We start from the raw sequence: 13,537 nt of genomic DNA on the forward strand, positions 1-13,537 counted from the left end.
ATCCTTTTCATCTGCCTGCCCACAAGATTTGGAACACCATTAATTGGTCCTCAGGGAGGCTGACAGGCCTGTGCTTTTATGACTCGATTCTTTGTATTGTACACATGTGGGCATCTCTCAGGAGATAAACAAAGGGAAAACGTGCTGAGAAGGGGGGCAGAATTTGTATAAGACTAAACACAGAACAAACTGCCTTCCCAATTTGCTGCTAATATCCTAAATTGCATGAATAAATCCACCCCCTCCTCCCCATCTTCCCTTTTCCCCACACCTGCTTCTCTTAATCTGCTTTTCCTGATCACTACAGGCTCACCTTCTGAGGAATTTCACCTCCCATTTGAAATCAGTCTAACTCTTCTTTGGCCCCCCCCTACCCCATTCTCCCTCCCCCTTGCCAACAAAAGAGTGAGGGGCTCTTATGGGAAGATAAAAAGAATAGTTGATCATAAGAACTAACCTGGAGCCAACACCTTGGTCTTTCGTCCCTTCAGCAGTTTCTAAACCCACAGCACCTGCAGCTAATTCTTATGGCTTCCAGCCTTGGTCTTGGATTTGCTGAGAGTGAGAGACTTTCTGGAACAGCTTTCATCTCAGGAAAAATAAACTTAAAAACTCAGGCAGACTCCAACACACCAGCACAAGCTTTAGAGCCCATGTGTGCTTGTGCATGAACATGCCTGGGGAGAAAGCAGCCTGTGCTACACAAAGGCACCAATAATCCTTAAAAATGGGTGCTAGCAGCCTTGGCTGCCGACCAAAAACATGCCAGAATTCCTGCAGGGATTTGGTATTTACCAACACAGCAGGTGGGTGATATGTTCTTCCCTGAGCTGGACACCTGAAAAGGAGTTCTGGATCAAGTCCTCCTGGACTTAGAGAAGTTTAGATAGGAAGACAAGGATTTATCCTGCTTTCAGACCTGAAAATAACTGTGAATTTGTGAACCAGATTCACAGCTGGAAGGCAGGTGCTTGAGTGCTTTTATATCCACCCCAGCACATCCTAAAAATCTGGTCATTAGTGTCTGTGCCTAGGAGCCAAAACAGAACAGGACTTGGGAATCAAAATCCAACATTTTCATTCTATCTTTTTCCCCCCCTTCCCCCCTTAGCCTGCCTGTATTCCAGTGAATAAGTCAGTCCACCAGACATAGATGTATTTTTGAAATCCTCAGCAGAGGAGGAGACATGGATCTGTATATTTCACGCCTGGAATGAATGCTCTGACTCCTACAAATCTGTGTAAAATGTGACCCCTCCTTATCCACCATATCCTTCAAGGACAGAAGTTGCTTTGAAGGAAAAGGCCCAGGAAACCAGAGCACTGCAAAGGAAAGCAGCTGTGAGAAAAGCGGAATTTATCACAACCTTGTCCTGAACTGTTTAATTCATTACAATAAGCAGCTCCTAGATCAACATGTCAATCTTTTTGTGAATTCAAGGCAACTGACTTTTCCTTTCATACAGGGACAATGTATATGGTGAATGTATTTTGGAGGTTAGACCCTTAATTTGCAGTTGATGGAGACAGAATCTGTTGTAACAGTATAAGTCAGATTTTTGGTGCTAAGACCTCAGAGCCTCTAGAACTATTTGAAGGTTTTAGCTACATGCTATACCTCTGACTCAGTCTACACATCTGAAGAAAAATTCCAAAAATTCCATTTGCAGCTTGATTTCTTTTTTTTTAGTCCACAAGGAATGTTCTCATTCTTAGCCTTTGAATATCAACTCAACATTGGTGTATTGCTTACATTTTTAAGAAGAATCATATATACATGGCACAAGCTAACTTTAAAAAAAATATTTTTTTCCCCGGTGGCTAACCTGTGAAGGCAAATTTCTTCAGGGAAACTAAAGGAAAGGTCACAGTGAACAACTTTACTTATTTTACTTCTTGTTCTTCCAAACTTTTACTGAGGCATGGCAATTTCTACCTGGTTTTCATCCCAGACTCAACAGCAGGAATTTCAGTGTGGGTTGTAAAACCTGCTTAAGAGCCTGTGTAATTTACCTGACGTTGATTACTCTGTGTGGAACAGCTAATGGTACACGAGCTAATTAATCTATAGCTTCCTCTCCTGTCTGGGCTAAATAGTTGCAATGGCTATATCTTTGAAAATCTTGAGATACCATTCTTTTAATTGTTACCAGTGGCTTTGTGCACCTGGCAGAAATAGGCATTTAAATTACAGACTGGGTCTGATTTGAGCCCAGGGTCTAAAGACATCTATAATGGGAAAATGTCCCTGGAGAGAAATCCATTCCTGCAAGACAAACACTGCTCTCAGCTTGGGAAGAGACAGCAGCCAGGCAGGGCAGATTTTGGTAAAGGTGAAGTGGAGCTAAAAAAAAAAGCATCAGGCTGCAAGCTTTGTGCTGTTCCCACAATGCTGGTCTGAAAATTAAAGGGCAGTGTGAAAGGCCCCATGTGTTAATACAGTCATAGGAAACACTGTCATTATTAATTTCCTCTAGTTCCCCTGAAAATGAGCTAAGCAAGGTTTCTATAAAACAAAAGACACAATTTCAATCTGCAGTTTGAATACTGCAGTTCCAGGCAGAGCAGAAGTGGCAACTTTTAGGTTTGCATGCTCACTGTGATGCTCAGCTGTGTGTCTGTGGGCACCAGAGAGCCACAGAAATGCACCTTTAAACATGACAAAGAGATCATTTAAATAGAGTTGTTTGTCACTGGCTTACAGCCTGCCTGGCATCTAGTCCCAAAACCAGTGTCTGGAGCCTGACTTTCAGAGGTTTTGTACCACTTTACATGAATAAAGGACTTTTCCTTTTAATGCCTAGGAATACATCGTTGCACTAAAATAGTCACTTTTCAACCCCAGCTGAAAATGCCCCTTTGGGGATTCTCAGCATATGGATAGTTACATTGAAAATCAATTCTTCTGACATTCAGAGCTTTCTTTTGGAGAGGTTTATTTGCTCTACTAACCATTTTAAGCCTCTATGGCACCTTCTTACTCACCATAACTGCTGTGCTTAGTACCTGGCTCATAAGCATTATTTGATTTCAGTACCCTGTGCACTGTGCAGCTTTATAAATTAATATAAAAATTGCTTCAGCAGTCTCCTTGTTTGTGCTGGTGTTAAAAATCTCTTGTAGAAATGTGAGTGGTGATGGGGACTGTGGGCATTGGGGATTTGGGGTGCCCCATCCCCATCTCCTCTGGAGTTCTCCCCAAGCCACCAGGTACTCACCAAAGGGTCTTCAATGCTGCTGATGGAAGAGGTCCATGGCTCATCTCACAGGCCCAATTCTGCTCCAGGGTGCAGAAAATCTTACCTGAGGAGAAAGTAAAGAAGCTGACTGCTAATATTGAGGAAGCTGAATAAGAGCAGTTGTGCAGTGTCACACACAAGACAAATTACAGGCCATGAATTTGCTTGAAACACGCAATTTCATACTAATAAGCCATAGAAAATATAATTAATTACTTCTATTGTATGACTTATGGCAATGGCATCTTTTGGCTGCAAGTTTCTGCATTGGTCCAATTTTGTTAGGGGCCAAAGAAGTCTGTTATTTCAGTTAAATATTTTCTACCAAACTTATTTTTCTATTGACTTTCTTTATTGGTGGTGGTTTTCTCCTAAGGAGAGCCTCATTTGAAAAGCAAAGATGTTTGGGGGGGTTTTAATACATGCTTACTCTTGAAAATTCTCTTGGAATAAATGATATTTCAACTTCTCTGCAGAAGAGACTGTTGTTCCACGGAATTACACCCCCATTTCAAACTCTAAAGTTCACTTCTGTAGATCTTCAAGGCTTCTTGCCTATTAGAGTAAAAATACGGTGATTTTTTTCTGGAGTTTGTGCTAAATTGCTGCAATGCCCTGAAATTGGTCAGTTTTAGATGCTAAGAAATAATCCCTCATACAGCAGCTATCTTGAGACATGCTGGACAGATTGGTTTTTGATTTTTTTTTTTTTCCTTCAGATGGAGTATCACCATCAAGACAAAAAATTCAAGCACCTGTTTTGGACCAAATCTTTTATATGACTGGTATTATAAATATTTTTTCTTTCTTGCCAAAACATTCTAATATTTACAAAGAACAGTGCCCATAGAAAAATCAACTGTATTTCTAGTTAATTTTTAAATGTAGTTCTGTGACCTTTTTTCCCTATTGCCATCACACACTACTTTTTGGCTGAAGTCTCTTTAAGATGGGGAAGTTACATCAGCAATTTCACCTACTCTGAAATCACCTCATTCTGCCCTGATTTATACCCCATGAAATCCTACTGCCCCCAGGGGGGTTCTACAGAGTGTAAGGCTGGGCAGAGTTTGATCCAGAATGTTAAATACTGGAGCATCAAAGTTATAGGTTTATTGCAATTATTATTGGTCCCCATTGGTTATTTACTTATGCTTTATCTCAGCTACAGTTAAAATTCTATGCTACAAGGTGTGTGGGGAGGAATAAAAGCACAAACAGCAAGTGAGTGCATTGATTTGGAATGGGCTTAAACCTGTTTTTATGCCCCAGGACACTGCAGAAATGGAGGGATTTCCAAGGCTCCCCACAAAGTGACCTGAGAGTTGGGATTCTGTTAAAAAACTCTGCTGTGAAGTGAGGCAGCTCTTGCACTCCCCTACACCAGGAGCTCGACTTCCTCCATCACAGGGGCAGGATGGGTTTTGGGACCCCCAACTCCCTCCCTGCCATGCCTCCCTCACTGATGAACCCCCTTTGATCATCTTCACCAAAGCAACAGCAACACATCTGCAACACATCTGACTCCTTCTGCAGCCCTGGGCATGTTTTCCTGAAGATCAAGGGCAAATCTCAGTCACTTCTCAGTTAATTGTTTCTGGAGAAAGGCTCTGTGCTAAATTACCAAACTTTGGACTCAAGATTTTCCAGATCTAATAACCAGATATTTTCCAGATATAATCTGGTATTCTATCTCATCTATATTTATATCTGTATCTAATCTATATACCTAATTTATCTATATCTATATCCTCTATATATCTTTATATAATCTATTCTATATAATCTATGTATATATCTATCTATATCATCTAGATCTATATCAATATAATCTATATCTATATCGATCTATATCATCTCTATCTATATCTGTATCAGGCCTTTTACTACAGATTCCCCCAATCATGCTCCAGAAGTTAAAACAGAATTGGGAAACCAAAATCATACCTAATTATGAACCATTTCCACCCTCAGATTTTATTTTTTGTTCCAGTTTATGTGCCCAATATCAACATATCCCTACAGCTACAACAGGAATTCTCCTTTGAATGACTCAAAGATCTTAATGGACACCTGCACCTACATCACTGCTGAAGTCAGGTGCCTTGGTGAACATTTAAAATCAAATATTTATGTGTTAAAGGGATATTTTGAAAAGATGGGCTAAAATAAAGCCCATCAGGCAATAGTATGAATACCACTGTCCCTGAAGTCCAGAGGATTTTACATTTTAAGCTTCACAGTGATTTCCCTCAGCAGTGTTTGGGCTGACTGAGATGGTCTAATCCTGGTATGAGTACCAGAGACACAGACTGTATTTGAGAGGGATCAAAACAATAGAACAACATAGATCCCACTTTCCACTAAACCACCTTAGAGCTAATTACCATCACAGGAACTCTACTGATATGCAACATAATTTAAAATTTAAACCATACTGGTAGAAGTGCCAGAACAATAGACAACAAAATGAATGACTGTTTTAAATTTAAATTTCTTTTCCTTCCTCGCACTATGCATGAGAAAGTAGTGTGGGGTCCTCTATAGGTAACCATACATCTTACATCAAATGACTACTCAATTTTTCTCTCTCTAGAGTTTCTGGTTGGACATGCAGATCTTCAGCACAATGAAAAACTTGTATCCCTTATATTTTCTTACATGTAAAGTCTTCATTTTTTTAATCCAATAGCTGGAGCTAAGAAATAGTCCAAATTAAGTCTCATTTTTCTTTTGCTATGAAAAGTCACAAGTAGTTAAAAAAAGAAATGCATTTTACAATCAGTTCTATAGCAGAGAATTTTAGGTGAAAGAAATTTCTAATTGAGAGTGAGAAGTTCCCTGTTACATTATTTTATGCATGTCTTCTCCATTTGGCCCACACTATCTTGAATTTATAATTACCAAAAAAATGAACTTTCAAATTTAGCAGTCAGATTTGCTTGTCACAATAAATAGCAAACAGAATGACATGGAAAATTCTTGTCCCAACAGTTATTACCAACCAGCTTCTCAAGACTTTTACTGGTGGACAAACATTTTTCCTTTCTTTTTTTTACTGCACTCACTGATCAGGATCTAGTCTGCCTCACAACAGTCAGCTGCCATTGTAACAAGTTACAGGAAAATTATAATGCTTCCTAAGCATTTCCACAGAAACAAATTTCATGTGTGTGTGGGTGGGCAGTAGGAGGAGAATAACCTTGGGAAAAACACAATTATAAACAGCTGCAGCATGCATTAAATGTAATTATGATTGATTCCTATAAATAATTCTTTGTGTAAATTTCCACTTAAGCTGGATTTGCTGTTCGGGTGCAGTGGACATTTCTGCATTAAGTGATTATGTCTTTTTATTATTATTAAAAATACAGAGCTTTTTTTTTCACTTGGGAGAGAGATGGGGAAAGAAGACTTACTGCACCAGCATGAAATGCTGAAAATCTGGACTATCACAATTAATAGTTGAACAGCCTGGACACGATGAAATTGTTTGTGCCTGAACAACAAAGAAGGATTAAAATGAAAAAGAGTGCATCATCCAAAGTTACTGTCAGCAAAACCTCATAACACTATTTCACAAGATAATAGGTGTATAATGATAGATAGCACCTGATCAACCACTATGGAACAGCTGACTATATTAATAGGGCTTGACATTTGTTCTGTTTAATGCAGAAGGTGCTGAGCACCTAGGTTTCTGCCATGCTAATTGCTTGGTCATTTGAAAAAGAAATCAATACAATACTGCCCTCACAGGAGAAAATCTTGACTGATTCTTCACAGTTCCTACAGCAAAAATACACTAAACCATGGTCATTAATTCATTTGACTAATTCAACACTTAAAATTTCATTCATTCTCATATAAGATTTTACAACTGTCTATTACATGAACATTCAGCAGTGGTAATGGCAGAAAAAGATCATATAAAGTGACTGGGAGAAGAAAGGATGGTTCCTCTGGAAGCTTTATGGAGCACAGTCCTGTTCCCACCAACATTAATTACAGCTGGCCATTTATTGGACTGAGAGGGGACAAGGGCAGTGCCTTAGCACATCTGTGTGCTCAGCTCTCATTGCATGTGTGGAGCCAGCAAGAGCTGCTCAGAGCTTTGAAAAAAAACCCAAAAAACATCTTACTGCAGCTGCAAGACTGATATGCCACAGCTGGCCTCCCTCAGAAGGCTCCAGCCCCATATTCAGTAGGAGAACAGGATTGGGAGGCATCTCTGGAGATCACCCAGTCCATCCCTGCTGCCACGGCAGAGTCACCCAGAGCAGGTGACACAGGAATGCATCTAGGGGTTTGGAATGTCTCCAGATGGCTTGGGATGTCTCCAGAGAGGGAGACTCCATGCCCTCCCTGGGCAGCTGTTCCAGGGCTCTGCCACCCTCAATGCAAAAAGTTCTTCCTCATCTTGAGGTGAAGTTCTGATTTTTAGTTTATGGCCACTGCTCCTTGTCCTGTCACTGGGCACCACTGAAAAGGGCCTGGCACCACCTTCTTGGAACTACCTTTGAGATAATACATTCATTAATGAGATCCCCTCTCAATCTTCTCAGGCCCAGCTCCTAGAGTCTTACCTCACAGGAGAGATGTTCCAGACCCTCATCATCATCATGGCTTCTTCTGGATCCTCTCAGAAGCTCCGTGTCTTTTTTAAGCTGTTGGAGACCAGAATAGAGCTCAGCACTGCCCATGTGGCCTAAGCAGAGCTGAGTGCAGAGGTGAGGATCACTTTCCTTGGCCTGCTGGCCACACTCCTCCCAATGCACCCAAGGACAGTCAAGCTCTTTATCACATTTCTGACCTCTTCTCTTCCTCAGGAACCAATCACACATGCTCAGAGTTAAGCCACTTAACCAATATGCTAATCCAAGGCTATCTTTCTACTCTGTGTACCTCCTAAATAACTGAGGTTTTAATTTAGACTTCCTTTCCAGCTGAGATATGCCCTTAATTCTTCATATAGAACATATGGATCTTGCAAACTGTATCAACATTTGTAAGACAAAATCAGAAATATAGGGACCTGCTTTTCTCATAGAGATCTCTAAAGGCTTTCATGTTTTAGTCTTTTTCACACCCTTGAGACCTTTCATCATGCCTTTCTTGTTTTTCTGTTCATCTACAGAGGACTTTATCAGCTAACCAACCCCTCTGTGTGCAGTAAGGATGGGGTAACCATGCTGGAGATTGACATCTTCCAGCTTAAAAATGTCACTCGGGGGGTTTGTCCAAATTAACACAGTGTCAAAGGCAAAGCTGGATTCAAAGTTGAGCTCTGCCTGTGCCTCAACATGGAGAGAGGTTTCCTTAAAAAATGGCTGCCTAGAGAGCCTTCAAAGCAGAGCTAAAATATTGCACAGCTTCTTTAATATTAGAACCAAGGATTTTATTTTATTTTTGCCATTTCTACCTCCTCTGCATGGCTGTGTGATTAGCTTGATTTAAAATAAAACCTTGCTTTCTTTATAATAATATGAGACAGCTTTCACCTGACATGAGTTAGGTTATTTTTTACAGACTTTTGTTGGAATTGCTGGTAATTCCAGAGCTTTAAGCTCTGCATGGAAGAAAAAAGCATCATTTGTTCCAAAGTTACAGTAAATTAATATGAACAACCCTGCTGATGTTCAGGTTTCATTTAGTACATACATACAGAAATGCCGTTAAGACTCCACAGAATACTTAAGACTTGCCTGCATGCTTTTCAAACAACAACTAAAAAGTAAAGGTGGTACATGCTTAAGCCCCTTGGGCTAATTTTTTAAGGCATGCCTCTAAAACTGCATCAAAATACTTTCTGAATACAGTTCTTCACACCTGACCTCTATTTAGGTGTAGAAATCAGATGCTGTACAACAGATAAGAGACTCTGAAGCTAAGTTTATCCTTTTGACCATAAAGACATTCCTTCATTTTTGTTTTTCATTATGAATAGATTTAAAGAACTTTTTAAATAAGACAAAGAACAAAAAAAACAAACAAAAAACCCTAAAAAAAACCAACTAAACCCCCCAACCTACAAGAGCTGTACATATTTTGTAAGAAAACATTCTTACATCAATCAAGCAAATATACATTAGCAAGAAGGAAACACATTAAGGCTCATTTTCCTTTTTCCCGTGCCAGGTTGTTTCTTTTGTGCTATATATCAGAATGAAAGTAATTCACCTCTCAAAACAAAATATTAAAGAACAAAATATGACTGTGATGCACTTCTGCAGAATACAGTCGAATTTCCATAAAATGTCTGCAGGGTTTTGCACATTAAAATTTCTCTTACTAAAAATGTTTATGGAAATAGGTCATTATGCACATTACTAACAGAGAGCAATTTGTTGCTTTTAAAGGAGCTTTTATACTAATAGTTGGGAATAAACACATTTATCAGACACCCTAAATATAAACAATGTATACACTGGCAAGCACAGCAGACATGGATTAGAGGAGTTGCTCATTTGGGGCCCAGTTCTGCTGCCAGGGAGCTCGGGGGAATTTTGGACAGTTTTTGTTGGGTTGGTGTGGGATATGAATGGTGCCTCAGCTGGGGAATTGGGCTAATGGAAGGTACCACAGCATACAAAAATTGGGTCCTACCTGCTTGCACACAGCTCAGCCAGACCCATTAAGGCTCTCCCCTGTGTTTAGTGAAAGGGAGAGCAAGGGTTGGGATGTCCAAGCAAAATCCATCCTTTGCAGCCAGAGCTGCAGAATCTAGGCCAACAAGCTCAGCCCCACAAAAGCATCATCAATCTGTGGAAAACAAAGCAGATTTTCACATCAATAGCAGCAACTGTGCTCATGTCACATCAGAATTCTGTTTGAAATGATACACATCCCATTATCAGCACTTGGAAAAAATAAAAGAATGATAACAGCTATTGTGATTTTACTTGACTTCTGAGCAACAAAGAGGATAGAACCAGGCAATTACACTGTGTAGGTTATCATAGCATGGGAAGCAACAGGATACCAGTTTAAAACTGCAGGACTCACTGAGGAACATCTTAGAATATATTTACACAGTAGCCAGCATCCATTCTCTTAAAAATCCCACTTAAACCACAGATTAGATCACGTAGAAAGTGCAAATGAAATGAGCTGCTTTAGGAAGATATGTTGATTCCTGTGGTCCCTTGCTTGGTTGTCAGTAAAAGTGAAGAAAATGTAAAACATCTATCCAATTATTTCAGTTAATATACAAGCATTAGGCATTCAAATTCCTAATTAAGAGACAACATGCCCTGTCAGGCATCTGCATGGGCTATTGAACATTGCCTAGATTGTTCCATAATTATCCTGGCTTAATAGCTCTAAAAATGTAAGCAATGTGCATCCACTGAGGAAATGCACTGCTTATCACATGAGGAGGAACAGCACACAGAACATGCTCTGCCATGGTGTGTTTGTGCTGCAGGTTTTTAGTGGAACATGCTTTAATTAACAGCTTAGGCTGCTGTTGGCAAGGAGGAAATGGAAATCACACATCAAAATATATTTCCATTATCAGATTTAAATATGAAAAACTCAACTGTTGGATGTGCTCCATTTCAGGGATTCCATTGTCAGGCACCAAAAGAAGAGATACCATGTGCAAAATTACATATATATATATATATATATATATATATATATATTAGTGATTTTATCATGATAATACTTTTCATTTGCTAAAATCTTCTATCTCCCAGCCCCATTCTCCAAACAGAAAAACAAAAATCAGCATCCTCTGGGGCAGTCATGTTGTCAAGGAAACAGATTTTTTGCCACCTTCTATGATTTGCATGGTTGGTAAATTTGTTACAATTTCCTTCTTTATAAGCCTGATGTCAATGTTCAAGATTTGACCAAAGTTGCCTTAAATGGTGCAGCCCTAGCATCAAGATGTCTATTCTTTCACACTCTCTGGCAAAACTGGGCAAATAATGGATATATTCTCCCATGTAAAGTCTGCAAGGAACACAAAAATGAAATATTTCAGCTCCTTGAAATGGATTTCTTCTGCCCTTTAGGCAATAGTCTTTGTTTTGGAAAATAATATGTTTTAAGGACTCCATGTACCTTTCTCTTTCTCTCTTCTTTTTGCTTTGAATAAGACAGAAGACAAAAAAGGGAAAAACAAAGAAAAGGCCATTTTAAAAAAGACAGTGGAAATGTGAAGAAATTTTAGATGTGAAAAACATGCAAACCAAACCTGTTTTTTTCAGCACTGTTTTTGTTTTAGCTAAAACTCTAAGTTAAAAACTCAACAGGCTCTGGTCAAGTTTACTGTTAAACCCCTGTAAATGGATATTTCATGGGATGCAAGATTGTAATGTGCAAATTTGGCAGCCTCAGGATGTTTCATGCAGCAGAGTGAGGCAGAGACCCCTCAGCATTTCTCTTGAGACTACTAGGAAGAATGGAAGCAATTCTCAAGTTCCCTGTAGACTATCAATAAATAAAATAGAAATAAATCGATTCCCTGCCATCCTATCAATAAATAACATGAATAAATATATCTTCTTACCTGAGACAGATCCAGCAGAGTTGAGTTGATTCAGCTGCTTTTAGGTGGATTTTCTTTTTGTTTTTTTATATCACAGTAGGCATTACTGCCATAGCATCTAATGGTGAACTTCCATCTCTTAAAAATAAAAATTTCTGCCATAACATCTCACACCTATTTGCCAGCTCTGTTGAGAAAAAACTTTTCTTCTCTGCTCTTCTAAGCAGAGATAACTGATTTTGAAAAAAAAAAAAAATGTATTTATTTATTCTTTCCTGACCCTGCCCCAAAATAACTAGAATTTTACAGGCAATATCAGAATATAGTAGGCCTCAGCTGTGTGTTTTCTAGCCTGCAATCTGACACCATAACGGGCATTAAATATGCATGTTTTTCTCTTCACTAGATATGTAAACTTTTTATTAATTAGACAGGAAAGTAATCATCCATCTGGGGGTATTAAAGGAATATCAATCCAAATGGTAGAACTGATTACGTATTTTGGTGGAACTGTTCCTGTCAAAAGATAGATTATTAATTAAAAAAAAAATCTATATATAATATTATTTAATGTTTTAATGAAATTCAACAATGAACTTTAGACAAATTGAATGATATTTTTAATGACTATTTTTAGGTCTCGAATTTTTTTTTTCCTTTCCCTTTCTGGTACAAAATTATAAACACCACATATTTTTTTTGGCTCAAATAAAAAAGAGCAAACAAAAAAAAACCCTCTACATTTTCAAAAGAAGACAATTTATTGTTCCATATGAGATCACAAGATAATTAAGGCACCTAACAGTACATGTCACATAAGAGCATAGGCCACTTACCAATATTATTTCTTCTGTGGTAACCTTGCAGACTAAACTCCATACTTGGGAAGTAAATTGTAATAAATTTATGTTTTGGATATATGTATAAATTTATGGTCGTGTTGTGTTTTGGTTTGGTTTGAGGGTTTGGGGGGTTTTTTTGTTTTGGTTTTTTATTATTTTTTAATTTTTATTTTTCTACTCTGTACGGTGGCAGCAATGTGAACACCTCACTTTGGACCCCTCCAACTCCTGCACTATGAGGTCTTCTGAGGAGGGATGAGACATTCTCCCTGACACAACATTCCTGGGACACAGACCTGGCTTTGCCTCAGGGATAAGACAAGCAGACTGCACTCTGCTTGCCCATTAATATTGAGGATAGTGTTGAGTAGTCCCATGGTAAGATTTTTGGGCTACTTTGAAGCTTTCTTTTCACCATTTTTTTTCTTTTCAGATGTGAGATGGAGAGTGGAAATGCTAAGGCAAGCCAGGGATACCTGGTTGGAAGCTTGGCACAGATTTTCTCCACAGGTTTATGTGAGGGAGGAGGGGAGGTATCACTCAACATTTTGGATGTACAACTTTGGCTGCAGAAATGAATAAATCAAAACTCAAAGGCAGCCAAGATGCCCTTTGCTGTTGTGTGGATGAGAGTTCTGCACACTTAGCCCCTTTCCTAAACACAACACACTGGGCTGGTTTTTGCAAGCTACTGCATTTTCCTCCTCTCCAGGCCCCATCCTCTGAAAAACTTGTTTGATCTGGATTGCTGAAGCACAGATTCTCATCATCACTCAGAGGAGACAGCTCCCAAGAGACAGCTCCAAACAGCTGCTTCCTGCAGCTGGAACGTTTTTCAGTGCCAGTCTAGACCTTCATGCAGTAAAGCTCTGATGTTCATGAATAGTCAGCTCATTTCCCTAGGAAAGTTTGGGTGCCTCACTGCATTGGTTCCTACAGCAAATAGTGCAATTACAGTA

This window comes from Molothrus aeneus, chromosome 5 (assembly GCF_037042795.1).
Source record: "Molothrus aeneus isolate 106 chromosome 5, BPBGC_Maene_1.0, whole genome shotgun sequence".
NCBI lineage: Eukaryota > Metazoa > Chordata > Aves > Passeriformes > Icteridae > Molothrus > Molothrus aeneus.